General features: G+C 46.1%; 1 protein-coding gene across 11 annotated transcripts in view; it reads right to left on the bottom strand.

Moving 5' to 3' along the window:
* The window catches only part of ARVCF (ARVCF delta catenin family member), a 2,420,581-nt gene that overhangs the window by 1,683,094 nt on the left and 716,499 nt on the right, over positions 1 to 20,988 (bottom strand). For all 11 annotated transcript variants that reach the window (XM_069620022.1, XM_069620031.1, XM_069620027.1 and 8 more), the window contains exon 3: positions 18,246 to 18,293. The gene's annotated coding sequence lies outside the window, so the exon portion shown is untranslated. The remainder of the gene's footprint in view (positions 1 to 18,245; positions 18,294 to 20,988) is intronic.

Genomic DNA, 20,988 nt, shown 5'->3' with positions numbered 1-20,988 from the left:
CTTAGAATACAGATTCATCGAGGGGTGGCTGTAAGGAGGGTGTGTGGCCTAAATGACTGTGTCCTGGAGTGATCCCAACACAGGACAATACAAAAAATGCCTTTCCTTGCTGTCTGGCTACTGGTGGGGTGGTGGGAGCCGAGGGAGCCCCACTGACTTAATCACAGTTTTGGAAGACTATGGGGGCTCAGTCCTGGCTAGCTCTGGCCCACTGAAAGCCCTGAGTAGGCTGGAATATCAGGGACATTGAGGCCACGGTTGGTCCTCTGACAAGAAGGGTTGGGAATGTTTTAATATGGAAATAATGAATGAATCTCTGCTTGGTGGTATTGGCCTAACACCTTCATTAATAGACCCAAGTGAAGCGAGCACCTTTAGGCCATAACGAGTGATACACCCTTTCTGTCGAAGGCGTTATTGATATTAGCACCCTGGGATAACACATGGGAAGCTTTTCTTTTGGAGGAGAGGGGTTTAGAAAAAATCACTGTGCGAAGCCTTTTTTCTCTAAAAACACGCACACAAGATGGCCACCATGGAACCGCCAAAGGGGCATGAAGGAAGATCCCCTTTTCCATTTCTATTTTGGTCTGTTGGTGATAGCGAAGACGATGATGGGCTGAGGAAAAGCAAAACAGGCAGGTAAGTAAAAGGGATACATTCAAGGGGAGGTGGTAGGTGCAAGCGAGGGGAGGGAGGGAAACAAGGGCTTATGCCGCAGCAATTCAGCCGGAGTTCCACGTGACATCATCAGGTACTCAGCTCCTCCAGCGTCCTCATCCCTGACAAGTGTGTACTCTACGTTAGAGCCAGCGTGATTTACCTTCTGAGGATGGAATGAGTCCAGGGCTCAAGTCCTAAAAACAAAAATGAGGTGGCTCTGACGCACGCATCGGAAGTGACGTCACAGGAAGTGAACATACTCAAGTGAAATAGGCAAATTTCATTCAACTTGTCTTTCACAATTGAGGAAAGTTCACACAACAAGTACGCGTTTGTCAAGACAGCATATTCTCCGACTGCATTGATTGCTAATTATAAAAGGAGCGCACCTTTTAAATTGAAGAACATAGAAGAAAGCTTGGCCTGCCCTGAAGCATGTCAGTATGAGACCCTTTACTGCTCCGTGATATGCGGGTCATGTGGTCTCGTGGCTAAGAGTCTCGCCTCATAGAGGAACGGCTTGGGTTCGCCTGGCACTGTCCACGTTACGTGCCCGCAGCGCATTTTCTTGTATTCCTTAAACACACAGGGCCGCTCGAAAAAAGTAGGTGAGCGTCGTGCTCCATCGTGTTGCCTCGACTTGTGCAAGCACTTCAACCATTACCCAGCACCTCACTTCCCGTTTCCGCCAAGATTGCCAGCGCTTAGAAGCCAACTCTAGCAACATGGGCCTTTGCCAGTGAAGCAGACCCACACCTCTCAGCCTATTGACGGTCCAAGGCGAGTGAAATGCAATATTTGTTTTTTTTTAATTGGGTGAGACCCGTTGAACTCTATGATATGATATGGCATTTATAACGCGGTTATACACAAGTGTTTCGAGGCGCCACAAGGCAAGGGAGGGGGAACAGAGGGAGGATAGTCAGCGATCCTACTAGACCAGGTATCATTCAGATCGTGCAAGTGCAGGGGAGGGGGGAAAGGGAAAAGTGCGGGGGAAGGGGAGGGGCAGTGCATCCAGTGCTATGGATGCTGAAGTGCCTTGTCAACTGAGTAGGGTGAGTAACACGCACCCAATACGTGTAGTTGAGACAGGGCCATCTTAAGCACTTTGGGGGCCCGGGAGAAGGACACCTCTGGGGCCCCTCTCCAACAGACCAAAGGAGTTAAGGAATATAGAATATCTAGTACACCGCACCCCGTGTCACGATGACAACCCTTAGCTTGATACGCTGCCTCGCAGAGATCAAAATAAGCATGTTAAATTGCCTTTAAGATACCTTACCCTCTTCATTTGTGTTGTAATCACAGTGATAAACAAGTAGCATTTCAAGGGCAACATTAGCATTCTACGACGAGGGTACTTGTTTTCAAGCATAGGTACAGGAAACATTTCACTAAATAGCAGCCACGTGGAAGGTACACTGGACATAGTATAACTGCAGGACACAGATTTTATGACAAAGGTACACATAATCCAGAATAGTCAAACGACTCAGATGAGCTGCCTCAGAGAATGCAAAAGTGCTCATACAAGGAAACAGGAGACCAATGGGAAACAAGGATAAAACTACACATACCATGGCATAGAGAGTGGATGACGATTTGAAGATACCAGGAAGGTGTCTGTATCCAGACAGACTGAGATTAGAAGTGGGGCATGGTTTTCGAGCAGTGTTGCCATTCAAGAGCAAAGAAAGAGGTGGCTGTGGTGTGTAAAATATCAATGCATACTATCCTTATAGAGGAAGCAACACTATATATAGCCAGTGAAACCATGAGTGAGTCTTTCTTAAAGGTCACACCCCGCGAACGAGATCACTCTGAAGGGCTAGTGAGTCTTTCTTAAAGGTCACACCCCGCGAACGAGATCACTCTGAAGGGCTGGTGAGTCTTTCTTAAAGGTCACACCCCGCGAACGAGATCACTCTGAAGGGCTGACAATTTTGAAAGGTTTAGGGACTTGCAATTTTGACAGGTGAGGAAATACACGATTAAATGAGATACCCAGGATCACACATGGATTAAGAGGTGAAGCTGGGATTCGTACCCACTCTGCAATTTTGCTTTTATCAATTTCTTTTCTAGTTTTTACCCTGAACTAAAGTGATTCCATTTTACAGAACTGACTTGAAAATGTGAAAATCACATAACCCAATATAAACATTTTAAAAAACAAAACGTATAGAAACATATTATGCAAAATGGGAATGATTCCAGCTTCATTATCTCCATCATCAAGGAAAGTATAGAAATACCAGGATACTAACGGATGTGATCTTTAAAAAAAATCAGATAGGTTTCTCTTTCGTATTTTAAAGCTTTAAATACACCACAAACACAGGCTTGCACAATGGTATTTAAATACGTGCAGAAAAACCTTTGAATTGTACAAAAAAGCAAGCCAGTTTGTTGTCACATAAAAAGACCTTAAACATGCTTGTAAGAAGCCTGCCATATCTGGTCTGCTCTCTTCTGTCTAGAACGGCTTCCACTAAGATGGCCGGCATGATAGGAAAGATCAGGTAATTGGCCAATCAATGCCACCAGTATGTGAGAAACAAACCGTTTCATAGAGAACGCTTTGGTTCCACAGTCTGGAATTTGGATGCATAAACATCTCTAACACTTTATTGTCATAATTGGAGTTGCCTGCCTAGGTTTTACAGCTCCCCATCTAAACAAACCAATTTCTAGAGCTTCATCATACTGACGCTATGTTAGTTTCTATAGCAACAGCTAGCTGGTTCAGGTACATTGGTGATGATAACACCTGGAGTGCTGTAAAACAAAGTAAATATAAATGCAGGCTTAACAACTTCATACATTCGAAACGCTGAGCCGGCCTTGCTGGAATTTAGTATTGTAATCTTGCATATGGACGCATATCTCTGCAATCATTGCTTAACACACTGAGCAATCCTCTGAACCATCAGGCACTCACATTTATCAATATGTATTTCAACTTTGGCTGTTGCATTTCATCAATATAATCCCCACAGGAAGGTGAGCATTCTACAGGTGTTGTGTCACGCAAAACTATGTATACCACAATGAACATAGCATTACAGGATGAAAAAATCCAAACAATATGTACTTGTCAACAACAGACAGAAAATAGGTTTATCCTTAGCAGCACACCATAGAAAATCCTGATGTGTGATACTTAATTTTGCTGACTTAGGGAAACTGACTTTTATTTTAATAAGGCTCCTTCTTGGGGTACCGTTCCAAGGTGGGGGCCCGGGGCAAGTGCCCCTTTTGCCCTCCCATAAAGACGTCTCTGAGTTGAGAGCTATGGCAGACCTTAAACCCCTCCACCCCACCCCCCTACTAATAAGATAGCCTAGAGCAGGTTCCTTTCACAGAGTAAGCTGCAGTGGCGGGACAGGTGACCCCCCACGAGTGCAGAGAAGCAAACACAGTGACCCGGCCACAAAGCTCTATTGTGGCAGAAACGGCGATCAGGCGGTGGGCGCGCTCCGGGGCCGAGGGGCAGTGCTCCCTCAGAGAGCCGCGCGCATTAGCATAACTTTGAAACCGAAGAGCTACTTTCCACGAAGCAGGCCGTAACCATGGCAACGACATCCAGGAAGCTGCAATAAATTTGATGCTGCATCAATAAGCCAGCCTTTTATATGTAAATATGCCAGGGGGGGGCGGAAGGAGGAAGGACGGTCTGGGATGCGCTGGCGCGTCTCTCCGTGTGAGCGGGGAGAGGCAGAAAAGAGGGCGCGCACTCACCCGCTGGACAAACGGAGGGCTCGCACATGGGCATGATAGAGCCTTCGAAGCACCTACCAACATGGCGTGCCTGTTAAGTTCAAACATTGAAGAGTATTGAATGTTAAGTAATTAATTATTAGGTTTTTATAATGTAGTTCACGACCATTCTACTTTCAAAGTGTGCAATCTTTTCCAAATCAAGGTGCATTGACCCTCATTACAAGTATGGCAGTGTGGTAAAAAATGATGGTAAAGCAGTGGTAACCACTGCAATACTGCCGCATTATCGCACCATCGTACTACAGGTTTGGTGGTGAGGTAGAGGATTTTCCTCCAGCAAAAAACTGGAGGTAGATCCACCATCTTACTGCTAAGAATCAGCAAAATTGTGGGAATTACCGCTGGCGGTAATTCTGCCAAAATCCCCATGAATTCCTATGGACTTCAGAAAATGGGGATTTACACTGCCTCGTATCACTTGTAATACTACGGTAAATCCACAGGACCAAGTTGTGGTAGCAGTAAATCAATCTGGTGGTATTTCAGCAGATTTACCGCCGAAATACAGCCTAACTTGCTATAAGGCCCATTGTGTCCCATCCAGCGAGCACAGGACCTTAGTCTGCTAAAAGGAATTGACTGAAAACAAAGTGACATAAGAGAGAAGATACAGCCGGCGGTGTAAAAGGAATGGTGTACTGCAGTGGTCTCCAAACTGTGGGGCTGACCCCCCAAAGGGAGCCCAAAGTATGTTCATGGGGGCAAAAGTATTTTCCAAAGGGAGTATGGTGACTGCTTTTGATAGAAAATATAAACAGACAATGCATCTGGGTGTGGGGGTCAACATGTGTACAGGGAGGGGGACTTAGCATAAAAAAGCTTGAATACCACTGGCGTAGAGCTTGAAAAGCCACGCAGACAAGAGAATTGAAGAATCCGGATTGACACAATGTAAATGTGCATGGATGGTCTGCGTGCATGAGGGGTTTGAGATGTGCTCGGGCCATCCTAAGTATGTTGTGAGCAAGGTTGACCAAGTCATCCCTTGGGTAGACTGTGGGCCTCGTTTCCAGCTTGGCAGTAAATCTATCAAATTAGTGCACACATCGAGTACCATTACTGCCACTCAGTCCCGTGGGTTTAATTCAGGAGAGTGGTGGAAAGGCGGTGTAAATCTCCATTTCCGCAGTCCTTTGGTATCCATGGCCATTTTTTGCAGAATTACCATTCTGCCACGGTAATGCCTTCATTTTTTAGGAGGTAAAGTGGAGAATTCACCTCCAGCAAATGCTGCAGAGGTGAATTACCGCCATTGCCGAACTTGTAATGATGCCCTCTGCCTTTTAAAGTGTCTAAAGAGTTGGGCTGAACAATCTCCGACAAGAAATTGAATTAAATAAATGCAACTGATGTAATAATTTTAGGCAAATATATCACCTGAACAATCTCTGTGCACATAGACAGTGTTGAAAGCTGGAGACACATGCAAAGACAATGTAGGGAGCCTGAGGTACATGCACAGATAGTGTGAGGTGCTCTCATTTCTGTTTGCAACTCCTTACTCTCTGAACACTATTCTAAATAGTCTTCTCTGCTTATTCTCTTAGACCTGTCTGCATTCCCTCTTGCGATCGCCTCTTTCTTCTTTTGGGTTCTCTGGTTCTGTCCTTTCTTGGTTTAAGTCTTCTCTCTCTCAAAGGACATTTTCAGTCTCTTGGGCTGGATCAGATACTTTTCCGCTTGTTCATGGTGTTCCCCAAGGTTCTGTCCTTGGTCCGTTTCTTTTTTCTCTCTATAAGTTATTTCATCTTCTTTTCTTTCTCATCATTTTTACGCAGACGATCCTCAACTTTTCACATCTTTTTCTTCTTCCACATCTGAAGTTCACAATAAACATTTGTTATGTCGACCTGCTATTAATTCTGGGATGACGGATTGTTTTCTTGTATCAAACACAGCCAAAACTGAAGTACTCTTCTTTCCGGCAAACACGATTCCATCTCCTCTTCCCCCTTCCTCAATTTCCTTCTCTACCTCTCAGCTTCCTATCTCTTCTACCGCAACGTAGGCCTTCACTTTCATTCTGATTTATCTTTTACACTTCCTATTTCTTTATCCCCTCGCGCCTGTCGTTACCACTTGCATAACATCCGTAAGCTTGCCTTTTCCTAACCTTTGAGGCCACTAAACACCTAGTTACTGCACTCATTCTTTTCCAGACTGTTCTATTGTTACCTCTCTTTATTGCTTTGCGCCATGGAAGTCAGTTTTTAATGCTTCAATACATCTTCTATATCGTGTTTCTCTGCAGGATTCTATTGCTTCTTCTCTCTCTACTCTTGGTCAGCTTCCCTTTCATTCTCGACTTAAGTTTAACTTTCTGTACATAGTTTTCAAATCTCTCTACGTTCTTGCTCCTCCTTATCTTTCCTCTCTTGTATCATTTTATACTCCTGCTCGTTCCCTTCCCTCCCAGTCTCAATTTCTTCTTGTAGTCTCTCGTCCTGCTATCGTGTTTCTCTGCAGGATTCTATTGCTTCTTCTCTCTCTACTCTTGGTCAGCTTCCCTTTCATTCTCGACTTAAGTTTAACTTTCTGTACATAGTTTTCAAATCTCTCTACGTTCTTGCTCCTCCTTATCTTTCCTCTCTTGTATCATTTTATACTCCTGCTCGTTCCCTTCCCTCCCAGTCTCAATTTCTTCTTGTAGTCTCTCGTCCTGCTATCGTGTTTCTCTGCAGGATTCTATTGCTTCTTCTCTCTCTACTCTTGGTCAGCTTCCCTTTCATTCTCGACTTAAGTTGAACTTTCTGTACATAGTTTTCAAATCTCTCTACGTTCTTGCTCCTCCTTATCGTTCCTCTCTTGTATCATTTTATACTCCTGCTCGTTCCCTTCCCTCCCAGTCTCAATTTCTTCTTGTAGTCTCTCGTCCTGCTATCGTGTTTCTCTGCAGGATTCTATTGCTTCTTCTCTCTCTACTCTTGGTCAGCTTCCCTTTCATTCTCGACTTAAGTTTAACTTTCTGTACATAGTTTTCAAATCTCTCTACGTTCTTGCTCCTCCTTATCTTTCCTCTCTTGTATCATTTTATACTCCTGCTCGTTCCCTTCCCTCCCAGTCTCAATTTCTTCTTGTAGTCTCTCGTCCTGCTATCGTGTTTCTCTGCAGGATTCTATTGCTTCTTCTCTCTCTACTCTTGGTCAGCTTCCCTTTCATTCTCGACTTAAGTTTAACTTTCTGTACATAGTTTTCAAATCTCTCTACGTTCTTGCTCCTCCTTATCGTTCCTCTCTTGTATCATTTTATACTCCTGCTCGTTCCCTTCCCTCCCAGTCTCAATTTCTTCTTGTAGTCTCTCGTCCTGCTTGTGCTAGTTCACATTTTCCTTTGTTTACTTTGTTAGCCCCATTCCATTGGAATTCTCTCCAACTTTCTCTTCGATCTATTTCTGTATCCTCTTTATTCCACTCTTCACTTAAAACCTACGTACTCCGATCTGCAATATAAGCTGATTGCTTTTATTGCATTTTCATTTTATTGTACCGTTTTTTTAATTATTTGTACATCGCTTTGGTTTAAGGCACTTTATAAATCACAAATAAAATACAAATACATCCCTTCTGCACAAGACCACAAGCATCCCCAGGCATGTTTTGGCCTCCATACTATTTTGGAGATTTTGGCCTTCATTACAAATGAGGCGGGATGGAAATAAAGGCGCGAGTAACATGTTACTTGCACCTTAGGGGCATGGAACGACTTGAACGCCTCATGTGCCGGCCGTTCAGGCCCCTCCCGGCAGACATTTTACTGAAGCATCGGCACCGTTATTGCCTCCATGAGAATGGGTAATAACCGTACTGCCACCGCCTATGATATCCCGGTACCACCGGATGTCAGGTGGTGGTAACGGTGTAGCGGGGTTGCCGGTAATCTGTCGGCTACCAGTGGGTTTTACCAGCAACCTCGTGATGAGGGTAAATTCGTCTTGAAGGTGGCTGTTATGCCCTGCCTGTATGCTTGCGCTTCAGTGTGGGGGGTGGGTGATGAAGGCCTGGACACATGCAATCATGGATGAATGCCGAGGAGGACTGTCCCATCATAGGGGTACGCAACCTGGAAGGCTCTAGAAGCTTTGGACTATGACTCTTAATCCTTCACCTTGGACTATGATGGCTAGGGTTGATGGGAGTTGTAGTCCAAAGCATCTGCAGACCCCTGTTCCACGACTTGTAGATCCAGTTATGCGCAGGTGGGCCAGTGGCTACTCCACATCATTACTTTCATGAAATGACTATGAATGACAACAATAAACTGCGATCTGATCTTTTCTGCGAGACCAGCATGCTTTATTCACTACATTTCTTTTTACAACAGGCAGCTTCTAGAAAACTGTACGCACACAAGTGTTTCAAAAGTCTGAAATCCCAGATCTAAGCTTGACAAGATTCACAAAATGCAGATGTATCTGGCCAAACCTTGAACAGGGAAAGATTTGGTGAATTTTGATAAAGGATTTGAAATTTTATAGAATGATTTTGAATTGTCGTACTTACTTGTTGAACATAACTCTAACTGTAGTGCTGGAAAGGCGGTTCTGGAAGGCACATGCATATTTTTCTAATACATATTTATTTTTACCCAATCCATGCTGGAGTTAACGCATCCCGAGAATGGAACATCGCCCTGAGGAGTGGCTTCAAGACACAACAGCAGTGCACTGTTAATACCGGCATTTAGCACCCCAATCCACAAGGATCATATTCCCAACCTTGTGTTGGACACCGATTGTCCGAATGGTGGAAAGGACGGCAGTGGAATAGTATGTTGGTTACTCAAGAGCAAGGGATCCACGGGTCTGATCAGTCGTGGCTCTCACCGAACTCTACGAGGATCCACCTGGCTCTATGGACGAAGCGATGGATGTGTCCTAAACACCCCCCCCCCCGCTTCTCTATCTTTATAAGCCCTTAGAATAGACATCTCCTGCTCCCCCTTGAGTCTGCACATTCGCGCAAATCCCACATTGGGCTACGAAGTCTGAGAAGAACCCGGACCAATGGCAGACAAGTGCCAGAAGCCAGGCAAATGGTAGACAAGTGCCAGAAGCCGGGCCAATGGCAGTCAAGTGCCAGAAACCAGGCAAATGGTAGACAAGTGCCAGAAGCCGGGCCAATGGCAGACAAGTGCCAGAAGCCAGGCAAATGGTGGACAAGTGCCAGAAGCCGGGCCAATGGCAGACACGTGTCAGAGGCCAAGCAAATGGTAGACAAGTGCCAGAAGCCAGGCAAATGGCAGACAAGTGCCAGAAGCCAGGCCAATGGCAGACACGTGCCAGAAGCCAGGCCAATGGCAGACACGTGCCAGAAGCCGGTCCAATGGCAAACAAGTGCCAGAAGCCGGGCCAATGGCAGACAAGTGCCAGAAGCCAGGCAAATGGTAGACAAGTGCCAGAAGGCGGGCCAATGACAGACACGTGCCAGAAGCCAGGCAAATGTTAGACAAGTGCCAGAAGCTGGTCCAATGGCAGACAAGTGCCAGAAGCCAGGCAAATGGTAGACAAGTGCCAGAAGCCGGGCCAATGGCAGACACGTGCCAGACGCCGGTCCAATGGCAAACAAGTGCCAGAAGCTGAGCCAATGGCAGACACGTGCCAGAAGCCAGGCAAATGGTAGACAAGTGCCAGAAGCCGGTCCAATGGCAGACAAGTGCCAGAAGCCAGGCAAATGGTAGACAAGTGCCAGAAGCCGGGTCAATGGCAGAAACGTGCCAGAAGCCGGCCCAATGGCAAACAAGTGCCAGACGCCAGGCCAATGGCAGATAAGTGCCAGAAGATGGGCCAATGGCAGACATGTGCCAGAAGCTGGGCCAATGGCAGACAAGTGCCAGAAGCCGGGTCAATGGCAGACACATGCCAGAAGCCGGTCCAATGGCAAACAAGTGCCAGACGCCAGGCCAATGGCAGACAAGTGCCAGAAGATGGGCCAATGGCAGACAAGTGCCAGAAGCTGGGCCAATGGCCAAAATGCCAGATACATCGTGTGATCCGCTGAGCAAAACAGAAAGGACATTTGCACTCATGCAGTATATATTTGAATTCAAGAGGCTCTGAATTTACACAAAAAAGTGGAAACAACAGCATGTCTGTTTTTGGCTCAGTTAATCCACATTTAAGCCTTCCACAGCACCCTGATTCTTTTCTGGAAAAATATGCGTGCAAAAGGCATCAAGGTGCAATATTTTAGGGTTCTTCATTACATCATTCTGTACTCTTATTGCAACGCCCCCACACCCCCTTGCTCCCATGCACACACTGAGCAGGCATTCACACGGTGCACAGAAATTATAATTATATATATTTTTAATTTATAAAGCGCTGTATATAGGACATTTTTATACACAATTATTGGTACTCATACAAAGTTAGTACTCATTTATCAACCTCGAAGTATGATAGGCTGAGTTGGATTCAAACCTGAGACCTGAAGATCACACACAGATCTCAGAAGCAAGTGCTCAGCGCGCTGAGCTATCTTACTGAAAATATGTAAAGAGGAATAAAAGCAAATAAAGAGAAAAATGAAAGATGCATGTCTTGCAACGGACCGGAACACTGTCAAACAAGCCCCGTGCGCATGGTCAGGTAGGAGCAACGTCCAGAGCTCTGGAACCTCACTCAAGAACACCCATGACCCAATTAGGCACATGCCCTTTTGCCCTTTGAGGATGTGAAGATATACCTGCCGATCTAAATACAGAGGCCTCCTACCTGGAAAGGCTTCGAGAGATGGCAAGCCCACTTGGCAGATCTTGCTTGTGATAGGTGGGTTATGTGGAGCCTGTCATATGGGAATTACATACTCCAAACTGTAGGCATGGCCTTAGAAGCCATATATATCACTGACGCTCAAAGACCATTCTGAGCAGGAGACGTCCTCACGAGGTGCTACCGGTCAGGTTGGATGAAGACTTAGCGGATTTCCTGCTGGGTTTCTTTTGTTTTTATGGTGCTTTCGGGGTGTTGCTGGCACTTCTGGGAAGTCACTTTATTATAATGTTGTAATTCAACTCAATGTGCAGATTTCATGAGCTCGTTTTGGTGTCGCAGTTCAGAGATGTACACCTGTCTCTAGTGCTGAGAGTGGAAATCACTCTCATGTCAAATCTCTACCGTGGAACAGTGGTGGGGATTGTGAAAAGAATGGACTTTGTTTGCTCTATGCTTTCATTTGGGAAAGGTTACAGCATATGGCTGCAGTGACCTCATTTGAAAAAGGTTGCACTGCAAGATTGGCTTAAACTTGAATTTGTATTTCCTTTGAAAAGTTTGGGAAGTCCCGTTCAAATTAATTCAGTGTAATTCGTGGAGATGCAGTGACTAGCATCACTTGAGTGAAATGTTTTAAGATGCTACAGCTATACGTTATAGTACGTCTTAAAATACTCTTTTTTATTCACCCCTCCCACCCTAAATTGCCTTCCAGCGCCAGGTGGCCACAAATGTATAGTTATACTTTATTTGGAATCATTTAGCTCAGAATCTCCCAAAGCCGCAACAGGAAACACCATATCTTTGAGATGAAAGTCCTGTGAGGCCAAATGACAGACAACACTTTACTGTAGAGAATCTGTAATCTTTTAGAACGTTCCCTGAAGGAAGGAAGTGTTTCTTGTCAGAGAAACTGAACGCCGGTTGTAATCCTGCCCCATGTTCTAGTATAAATCAGACACCTCTGGATTGGAATCCTTACTTTTCAGACTAAAGCTGAGCTGCTCACATCTGCCACCTTATACGACGTTATGCCTCGTTCTTATGGAGCTGGGCTGCCAGCACCTGGACCTAGTGGCAGGGATGGTCCTCTACTTTAGCGGAGTTGACTTCACGGCCCACACACTTGCTAGAGTCCCCACCAATGCCTCTTATTCACAGATAATGACCTGCACAGGGGACGAGTGTCTTTGGAGTCTGTTCACTAGTCAAGATGCCTTCGGCGAACGTGCGCTTCAGAAATTTGATAACATAACAACACTAGCTTTATAATAAAAAAAAGTGCCATCTTGCAGCACTCCCCTTAAGTCTTGCTGCACAGGAACTCAGCCCCCTACCCAAGAGTGCCCTGGGAGCCAACGCATATGTAAATGTCTGCCACGTGTCTAACACTTACAGATGCAATGAGGGGAAGGCTGCGTGGCTGCAGGATGTGATGCACACTTTGCTCATTGCAATCTCTTGCCAGTATAGTTTGTGAATCTGAAATCCAGGTTTTCTGGCAAGGTAAGTGGGGCCCCTGTTGGGGCTTTTGTCTGAAGTATTCACATAACCTTATCTAAACTACTCTGAGAAATTGAAAATTATGGGAAAGACAAATATTTTGCCAGGGGTTATAAACTTTACCCACCCAACTTGTCTAAATCAGTAACCGGCATTCACATGTATTGGTCCTCAGCTAGCACCAAAAAGCCACGCGTGGCAAATACCGCTATTCAAAACTCCATGACAAATACATTGCCCTAGTGCTAAAAGCATGCTTGAATGTATGTTTGGACCAGAGCAAGGCTCGTCTTAGTCCGGGTCCCGGTCCTTCACCCCAGTGCAATAATGTGTTTTTCGCACTATAGCAGTTCTTGCACTAGTGCTATTTTCACTGGTGTTTCTGTACTATCACCCCTACTAAGCCCAAATCTTGCAAAGCAGGTCTCAAACAGCAGAAAATTGGTGAAAATCACTGTGCGCAAAATAAGCCGATGGTGCTACAGAAGCTTTGCACTGGGTGCAAGTGCAATTAGGACAGGGGCAAACATTCTCCTGGTGCAAAAACAAATACTTTCAATGCACTTTGCACCAAAACCAAATACTTTCAATGCACTTTTGCACCAATGCAAATGATTAGGACTATAGCAATTAGTGCCCTGGTATCAAAATCCTTTACAATAATCAGTTTCTGCAATATTTGCCCTAGTGCCAATTGCACTTGAACCAGTGCAAACGTTCTGTAATACTGCCCAGCATTCCTGTGAGCGGGCAGCAGCAAACGTTCTCCATTGGAGCAGTCAGCAGCAAGGATGTTTAAAAAAGAAAACCGATTGCCCGCGGCCTCTAACTTGATCTGAGGCCAAATGAAGCGGAACTGGAAGAATATCAAGTCTAACAGCCTGGTGTCCCCTCCTCCCCCACACCGGTCCAGGGAGTGAGGCCCCCAAGAAGGGCATCCCTAACTCCTGAGGCGTCACATCTCAGCTCTTTCACCTTAAGTCCAGGACTCGTTCCTCCTTCTCCCTCAGCAATGCATGATTCACTGCGCTTGATAGTACACGCCACCCTCTGCTTAGTCCGCGGACCTCCAGGTGGAAGAGGTGAATCCGAGAGCCGACATGAAATACTACTCAGCGATATCACTCCTAGAGAGCCAGCTCAGAACCCCTTAAGGGCGAAGGACGAGTATGCTCGTCCGTTTTGCATAGACTTGATTAAAGCTCAGCAGTTAAGGGAAAGGCAGCCTTTGGCTGAGAATCGGATACAAATCTGAGAAGAACCCCTGGAGAATGATAACGCATATATAACACGTAGATACACGGTAAGAGGACAAAAAGAAACATGTGCAAAGGATCAAATAAAATACTCATGCAAACCACACAGATCCCACACAGATCCCATGCCACAGACACCTGTCAAAATGATCAACAAGTTAACATGGAGCAGTGGCTGCAGGAGGTGTAACAGACGCTAAAACATTCTTCCCTTAAATAAGAGAACAGGAACATTTCTGATGAAGGCCTGATGCAGCAACCATTACAAAAGCCGAAACATTCTTGGATTTTGGAAGAACATTGAAAATCGATGTGACAATACATTAAACATTGCCTTGCAAACACCCTCAATCTTTAATAATAATGTTAAGAATCCATGAAAAATTGAATACTCCTAGACCATTAACATAGGGCTTTAGTAAAAGTGAGATCATGGCCTATGAGTGACTCCCGCTCCTGTGCAGACCTGGCTTAGTTCCTCTCCATCTAAGTTGAGCCTCTACCCAAGTCTATATTCTCTGTTGAACCTGTTTTTCTGTCCCAAATTTGCTTATTTAAAATAATATATAAAGAGATGTACAGGCCAGGGTTACAGCTGTCAATCAACAGATCCTGGTGTATTCAAACAAAATGTGTTTGCTTATTGTAAATAGCACACATGACACTCCACATTTTTCACTTATAAATATTCAGGGGAACGAAATAAAGAAGGGAGTGCAATAAGGGTGAAGTGTGGTGCAGAGATCTCCTAAGTGCCCAGAAAAGTATTGACCACAGAGGTGAGTTCCAAAAACAGTATCATACATCAAATACAGTATATTCGAAAGCATCGACATGCATGTTTCAACCCACAAAAATGTTAAACCTTAGTGATCTTCTTCAGGGCACAGTTGTCTCGAACAGTATGAAATTAATTCCAACATTTAGTTTCACAAAGTCTGTGCTCGAAAATTGATCCACAAATTCCAATATTCCCACGAGTACTACATACTGGATATGAAACAACCTTTGGTTTGTGGCATACTTTTTTTAATCATCAACAGAAGGGAAATTATAACCTCTCTTCAATCATCTTCACAGTTGAATCCGGGAATATTTGTTATAATTCCTACCACAAAGTTCACGTATTATCCACTGTGGGTGAAATCGCCTTCCAATCACACCGTGCTACAATGAACCATGAGTAGGTTTTTGGCTCCGTGAGTTGTCACCGTCCAAGCCGCAAGCCAGAAACCCTGAAACCTAACTGCAGGCCTCATCTCTATGGATGTAGCGCGGCATTCATCGAGCCGGATTACATCACATCTATTCATATTTCTACATGTCTTTAGCCTCATGCCACAGATAACTGGGAGGATACCCTCAGGTTGAGATATTAGAAACAGACCACATTTGGCTGTGCCAACATTCACATTGCATTTCTTGGTCTCTGCCGCCTACCCCGTCCAGGGCCACTCCACCTCATTCTCCCCCAATCATTTTAGTCTCATGCCTTTGCTTGATATCTTATTCCTTTCCCTTTCTTAAATTCTTCTTGAAAGCTATCCTTTATTTTACATCCTTAACAATTGCTCTCCCTTAAAGTTTTCCTCACTCCCTTAGCCTTTTTCCAACTCAACCTGTGCAGACCCTGTTCCACCACCATGCTTACTTTTTCTTGCTTATCTCACCCTACCACCTCTGCACGTTTCTTACCATTATATACGCTTTCTCGCTCTCTCCCGGTTCCATGTAATAATGACCCGCAAACATGTCGCCTGGCAAAAAAGTCACCCAAAATTGTCGTTTTTTTCAGGGACATTATTACATGTAACATGCGGGGGACACCACCGCAACCCCACTCCTCTTGTCCCCATTTATGGTCACCATATGTAATGTCGCCACAACCTTTTGCCGGCAACATTATGTATGGTGACCATATACATGGAGACTTTATATACTGGATACCCTCTCTCTCACACTCACTCTCTAAACCTCGCGTGCTCTCTCTCGCTCTCTGTTCACTTTCTCTGTTTTTATCAATGCACTATACCGTTACTCTGTCTCTCTCCAGTACTCCCTTCATCTCTTGTCTCTGTATCCACTCCCACTCCCACTGGTTCCTCCGAGTGAGGATGGACTGCGCTATATGCCTTCTTCGACAGATTAATAAAGTGAAAAGGGTCTGTGTTTTTCTGACTAAAAAAGCTCAGACATACCTTTCACCATCTGCCCCAGGAAAAACCTACTTGAGGTTGTTGGTGCACTGGTGAATTCCCGTCCCGACTACTGCAACACCCAATATGCGCGATTGCCCGCCACCTGTGTAGGAAGGCTTTAGACCGGGGTTGTCTAACTCCAGGCCTCAATGGCCGGGATCCTGACGGGTTTTCAGGATATCCCTCATTATTATACATGAGGAAAAATTTGCATACATTTATAATCATTATATGCAGATTTAATTCATCTATTAATGAGTGGTATCCTGAAAATCCGGCATGGCTCCAGTCCTCGAGGCCTGGAGTTGGACAAACCTGCTTTAGAAAAAACACCACCATCATGGTGGTGTTGGGCATTCACAGCAGTGGTCAAAGTGAGCGGGAGCGGTCGGGAGCGGTGCTCCTCTACTTTTTTTAATTATCTTTTACAGTTCCTATACTTTTATTTGAAAAAGGAACCATTCCGGAATGGTTTCGTTTTAAAATAAAAGTGTAGGAAGAAGTTGAAACTTGCCCTTTCACTGCACTGCACTGAATGTTCCCTTAACAAGCAGGTGAAAGTGTTTGGGGTGTGTATTGTGTGTGGGAGGGGACGTGGTGATGGGGTTTGTGAGGAGTGGGTGCAGGCCAGCAGGGAACATAGTTCCACTACTTCTTTTTGTACAATTCGACCACTAATTCACAGGCGAACTCAAGTCTTGGGCACAGTGGAGACCGCTTTTCCACAAATGCCAGTGGGGCAGTGCCCCTGAGTACCTCAGCAGAAGGATGAACAGGTTGACTCCCTAGTCCTTGTATCCTTTGATGGCGGCATGCCTTCCACCTGCACAGCTTGATGTTACACTGGCTTGGTTGTCAACTCACAGCATGAGGCCCCTGCCACTGGATCCCGCAAAACAAGGGGGGTCCTGGGAGTCCTTCTGCCAGCCAATAAGTCCCGATTTCGAGAGTCTTACCTAGATGCTTTAGCTTAATATCTTTCACAGAGGAGAAATATCCCAAACATATCAGTCTCTATCCTGCCCTGGGGCAGTCCAGCACTGAAACGCCAGGCAATTCTCCTCTGAGCGAGAGTACCGACAGCAACCGCAAACACGTGTTTTGGCCTCATTGGGCTTCATCAGTAGGGTGGAGCTGTGCCTCTCTAAGAGCAGTGAGCAAGTGATCCACGTCTGGATTACCCTAGTAACTTAGGGTGCGACCCAAAGTTACTTTAATTTTGCAAAACAAGGGGGGGTCCTGGGAGTCCCTCTGCCGGCCAATAAGTCCCGGTTTCGAGAGTCTCACCCAGATTCATTAGCTCACTATCTCTTTCACAGAGGAGAAATACCCGCCGCCATTGTTAGGCTGGAACCTAACAATCTCCGGTTCACATGACTCCTATAAACCTTTCTGACCTCACGCTATTACCCCCTGCAGAGATGACCAGCGCCAAGGGGCGACTGACTGCCCAGTGTGTGCTATAGGAATGATCCCACTCACTCATCTACATTTTCCCCCGACCCTTTTCCACCCTGGCCCATATCTTCCTGATGGTATCCAGGGATAATGTTGCTGTACAAATGGCCGCCAGGTGGCGACATTTCCCTAAAAATGCAACCCTGGACAATCAAACACGTTCCCCAAATATTCTAGGACTGGAGGTAATAATATATAATTATACCCCTCCTAGAATATTTGTGGAAGGCATTTTAGGGCTCAGGAAAATTAAATTTCCTACCTGGCGACTTTTTCACAGCGACATTATCACACTGAACCTTCCGGATCACTCTGCCGTCCTCTCGCACCCTCTCCTTTTTCTTTCGTTCTCTCTTTTTCCCATTTCTCCCCCACTCTTCATCTTTTTCTCGCCCCCACCCGCTTGCCTGAAAAAAGGCAGCACACAAAAAAAATAGAAAAACACAATTTCATTAAAAGCTGTACCCTAGCAGAGCAGCTGCCCCATGTGTGCAATTCCGCCCCGGGAACAAAATTACAGCACTGCTGAAGCGCAGCAATAAATGTCTTATTTCTTTACGAGCTCCAACCAATGGATTGTGTCGCCAATGCACTATTAAAAATGCCTTTTCAAGATGCCTTTAGGAACAGCAAAGCCAGACTGTGTGATTTATTGCACAGGGCTCTTACCTTGTCGGGTTGCTCACTTTGGCAGCGTGGTCCAACGGTGACAAAGCTCTAGAAAGGGACAAAAGTGTACAAGTTAAAAACGTGCACAGCCCAAACTGTACGTACAATTCAAAAGCGCCTTGAGGCGTAGCCAGGATTGTCTAACAAGTGGGGCCTGAAGCTAATTTAGTTGGGCCCACAGCAGCGACATTAACATCTGTAAATGCCCGCACAGCGCTGCTGAGTGGGCATTAACAGATTTAGGATGGGCCTTTCCCACTCAGGCCCTACCCTGTCTACGCCTGTTGCTAGCTGGCACCATGGCAGCACAATCACCTCCATTCGGACCTGACTTTTTAATCCAACAGCAAGTTGCATGCTGGGACATGTATTTCACCACAGATTCTAAATATGAGCCTACATATCCCAAGATGCAAAGAAATGTCGGATGAAAAGTCAAGACTATATAGTTGTGTCTGTGATGGCATGGATCAGTTGGCAGCTACATACAATTACAGAGTCAACAAACCGCTGGACACAGCTATCTATGCAGGATATTACATCAATCCAGTATTGCGTCATCCAAGAGGCTCTTACTACATCACATTCGGGCCAATTCCCTTAAAGGAAGAACAAAACGCACAAAGGAAAACTTGGGTAAGGGCCTGAGGCCAGACACATGCATTGCGCCGTCATCGACATATTCGCCACTGACATTTGCACTGATCAAACTGTGCCAAAGCTCATCTTTGCGTGGGTCAGTCAGGGCAAGTGCCAGCTCAGCGAGAGAAAACACTGCGGCAAAAGCACTGGCGCAAAATTGCCCACAGCTGGTGCAAAATCGCTCTGCACTGGTGCAAAATGCCCTCTACTGGTGCAATATGTGTAGGCTGGCCCCTGGACTTAAACATCTTTCCGGCCCGTTGAAAGGTGTACCATAAACGTATGGTTAGCGCTACTGTGCCTGCGGGCCTGTTCGCAGCGCTATACAATAAAACGTTGATGCGGTGGGCCGTCTCTTCATTGTTTCGTTAAACACTCATCAACATATGATTTTAATTTCTCGGATGAATGACTAGGTTACTGGTTGGCAATAGAATGTATTTCATTTGTTCATGCTTTGAGTGTTTGGTATAGCACAGGCCTAGCGCCAAGAAGCCCAGGGGTGCATTGCAGAGTTCTGTTACCGCAGTTGGCGCGCTGGAGGTGCTGTACATAGAACACTACACGGCTGAGAAGATAGCCCAGCGAGTTAAGCTCTCGCCTCAGTTTGCAAGTCCCATTCCAGGCAGGTCGGCTTCACCCATCATCTTTCTGAGATCAATAACTCACGTGTTATTAAATCGGGCAATAATTATAGCGCTTAGTAGTGGGGGAGTGTTTCAAAAAGAGCTGTATTAAAATAAACAAGAAGACTGGGGTCCAGACAATAAAATCCGGGTTCTGATGTAGCAGATCAGAAATAGCAGACACACGTCCTTTCTATATTTTTAGTAAGCATATGTACATTTTGTAACAAGTGCGTTTTTTACAACTAAGTGCAGAGGAAGGATTCGAAAGAATGTGTCAAGATTTGCACCGTTTCTATTTTAAAAATAAACCACATCTTGTCACCTGAGAACACCTCTGCGCCCCTGCGTCCCCGTGACGCATACTCAGGTGTCTAACGCCCCCACCCCACTGGGGGTTCCTACTGGACCTTATGCCGCACTCCTCTAAGACAGAAGCCATCTTACTTCCTCAGTCCAATGCTAACCTCACTCTCCCATTTCCCCCCTCCTTCACTCCAGGCTCGCCCTGCTACCTCCTGACGCATACTCAGGTTCCTAACGCCCCCCACCCCACTGGGGGGTCCTACTGAACCTCATGTTGCACTCCTCTAAGACAGAAGCCATCTTACTTCCTCAGTCCAATGCTAACCTCACTCTCCCATTTCCACCCTCCTTCACTCCAGGCTCGCCCTGCTACCTCCTGACGCATACTCAGGTGTCTAACGCCCCCCACCCCACTGGGGGGTTCTACTGGACCTTATGCCGCACTCCTCTAAGACAGAAGCCATCTTACCCCCTCAGTCCAGTGCTAACCTCACTCTCCCATTTCCCCCTCCTTCACTCCAGGCTCGCCCTGCTAACTCCTGACGCATACTCAGGTTCCTAACGCCCCCACCCCACTGGGGGGTCCTACTGGACCTTATGCCGCACTCCTCTAAGACAGAAGCCATCTTACCCCCTCAGCCCAGTGCTAACCTCACTCTCCCATTTCCCCTCTCCTTCACTCCAGGCTCGCCCTGCTAACTCCTGACGCATACTCAGGTTCCTAACGCCCCCACCCCACTGGGGGGTCCTACTGGACCTTATGCCGCACTCCTCTAAGACAGAAGCCATCTTACCCCCTCAGCCCAGTGCTAACCTCACTCTCCCATTTCCCCTCTCCTTCACTCCAGGCTCGCCCTGCTAACTCCTGACGCATACTCAGGTGTCTAACGCCCCCCACCCCACTGGGGGGTTCTACTGGACCTTATGCCGCACTCCTCTAAGACAGAAGCCATCTTACCCCCTCAGTCCAGTGCTAACCTCACTCTCCCATTTCCCCCTCCTTCACTCCAGGCTCGCCCTGCTAACTCCTGACGCATACTCAGGTGTCTAACGCCCCCCACCCCACTGGGGGTTCCTACTGGACCTTATGCCGCACTCCTCTAAGACAGAAGCCATCTTACTCCCTCAGTCCAGTGCTAACCTCACTCTCCCAGTTCCCCCCTCCTTCA

Source organism: Ambystoma mexicanum, chromosome 10, assembly GCF_040938575.1.
Source record: "Ambystoma mexicanum isolate Mex_15411 chromosome 10, UKY_AmexF1_1, whole genome shotgun sequence".
In the NCBI taxonomy this organism is placed as follows: Eukaryota; Metazoa; Chordata; class Amphibia; order Caudata; family Ambystomatidae; genus Ambystoma; species Ambystoma mexicanum.
Note: the sequence above shows the minus strand (reverse complement) of the source record. Positions and strands in the feature narration are given on the sequence as shown.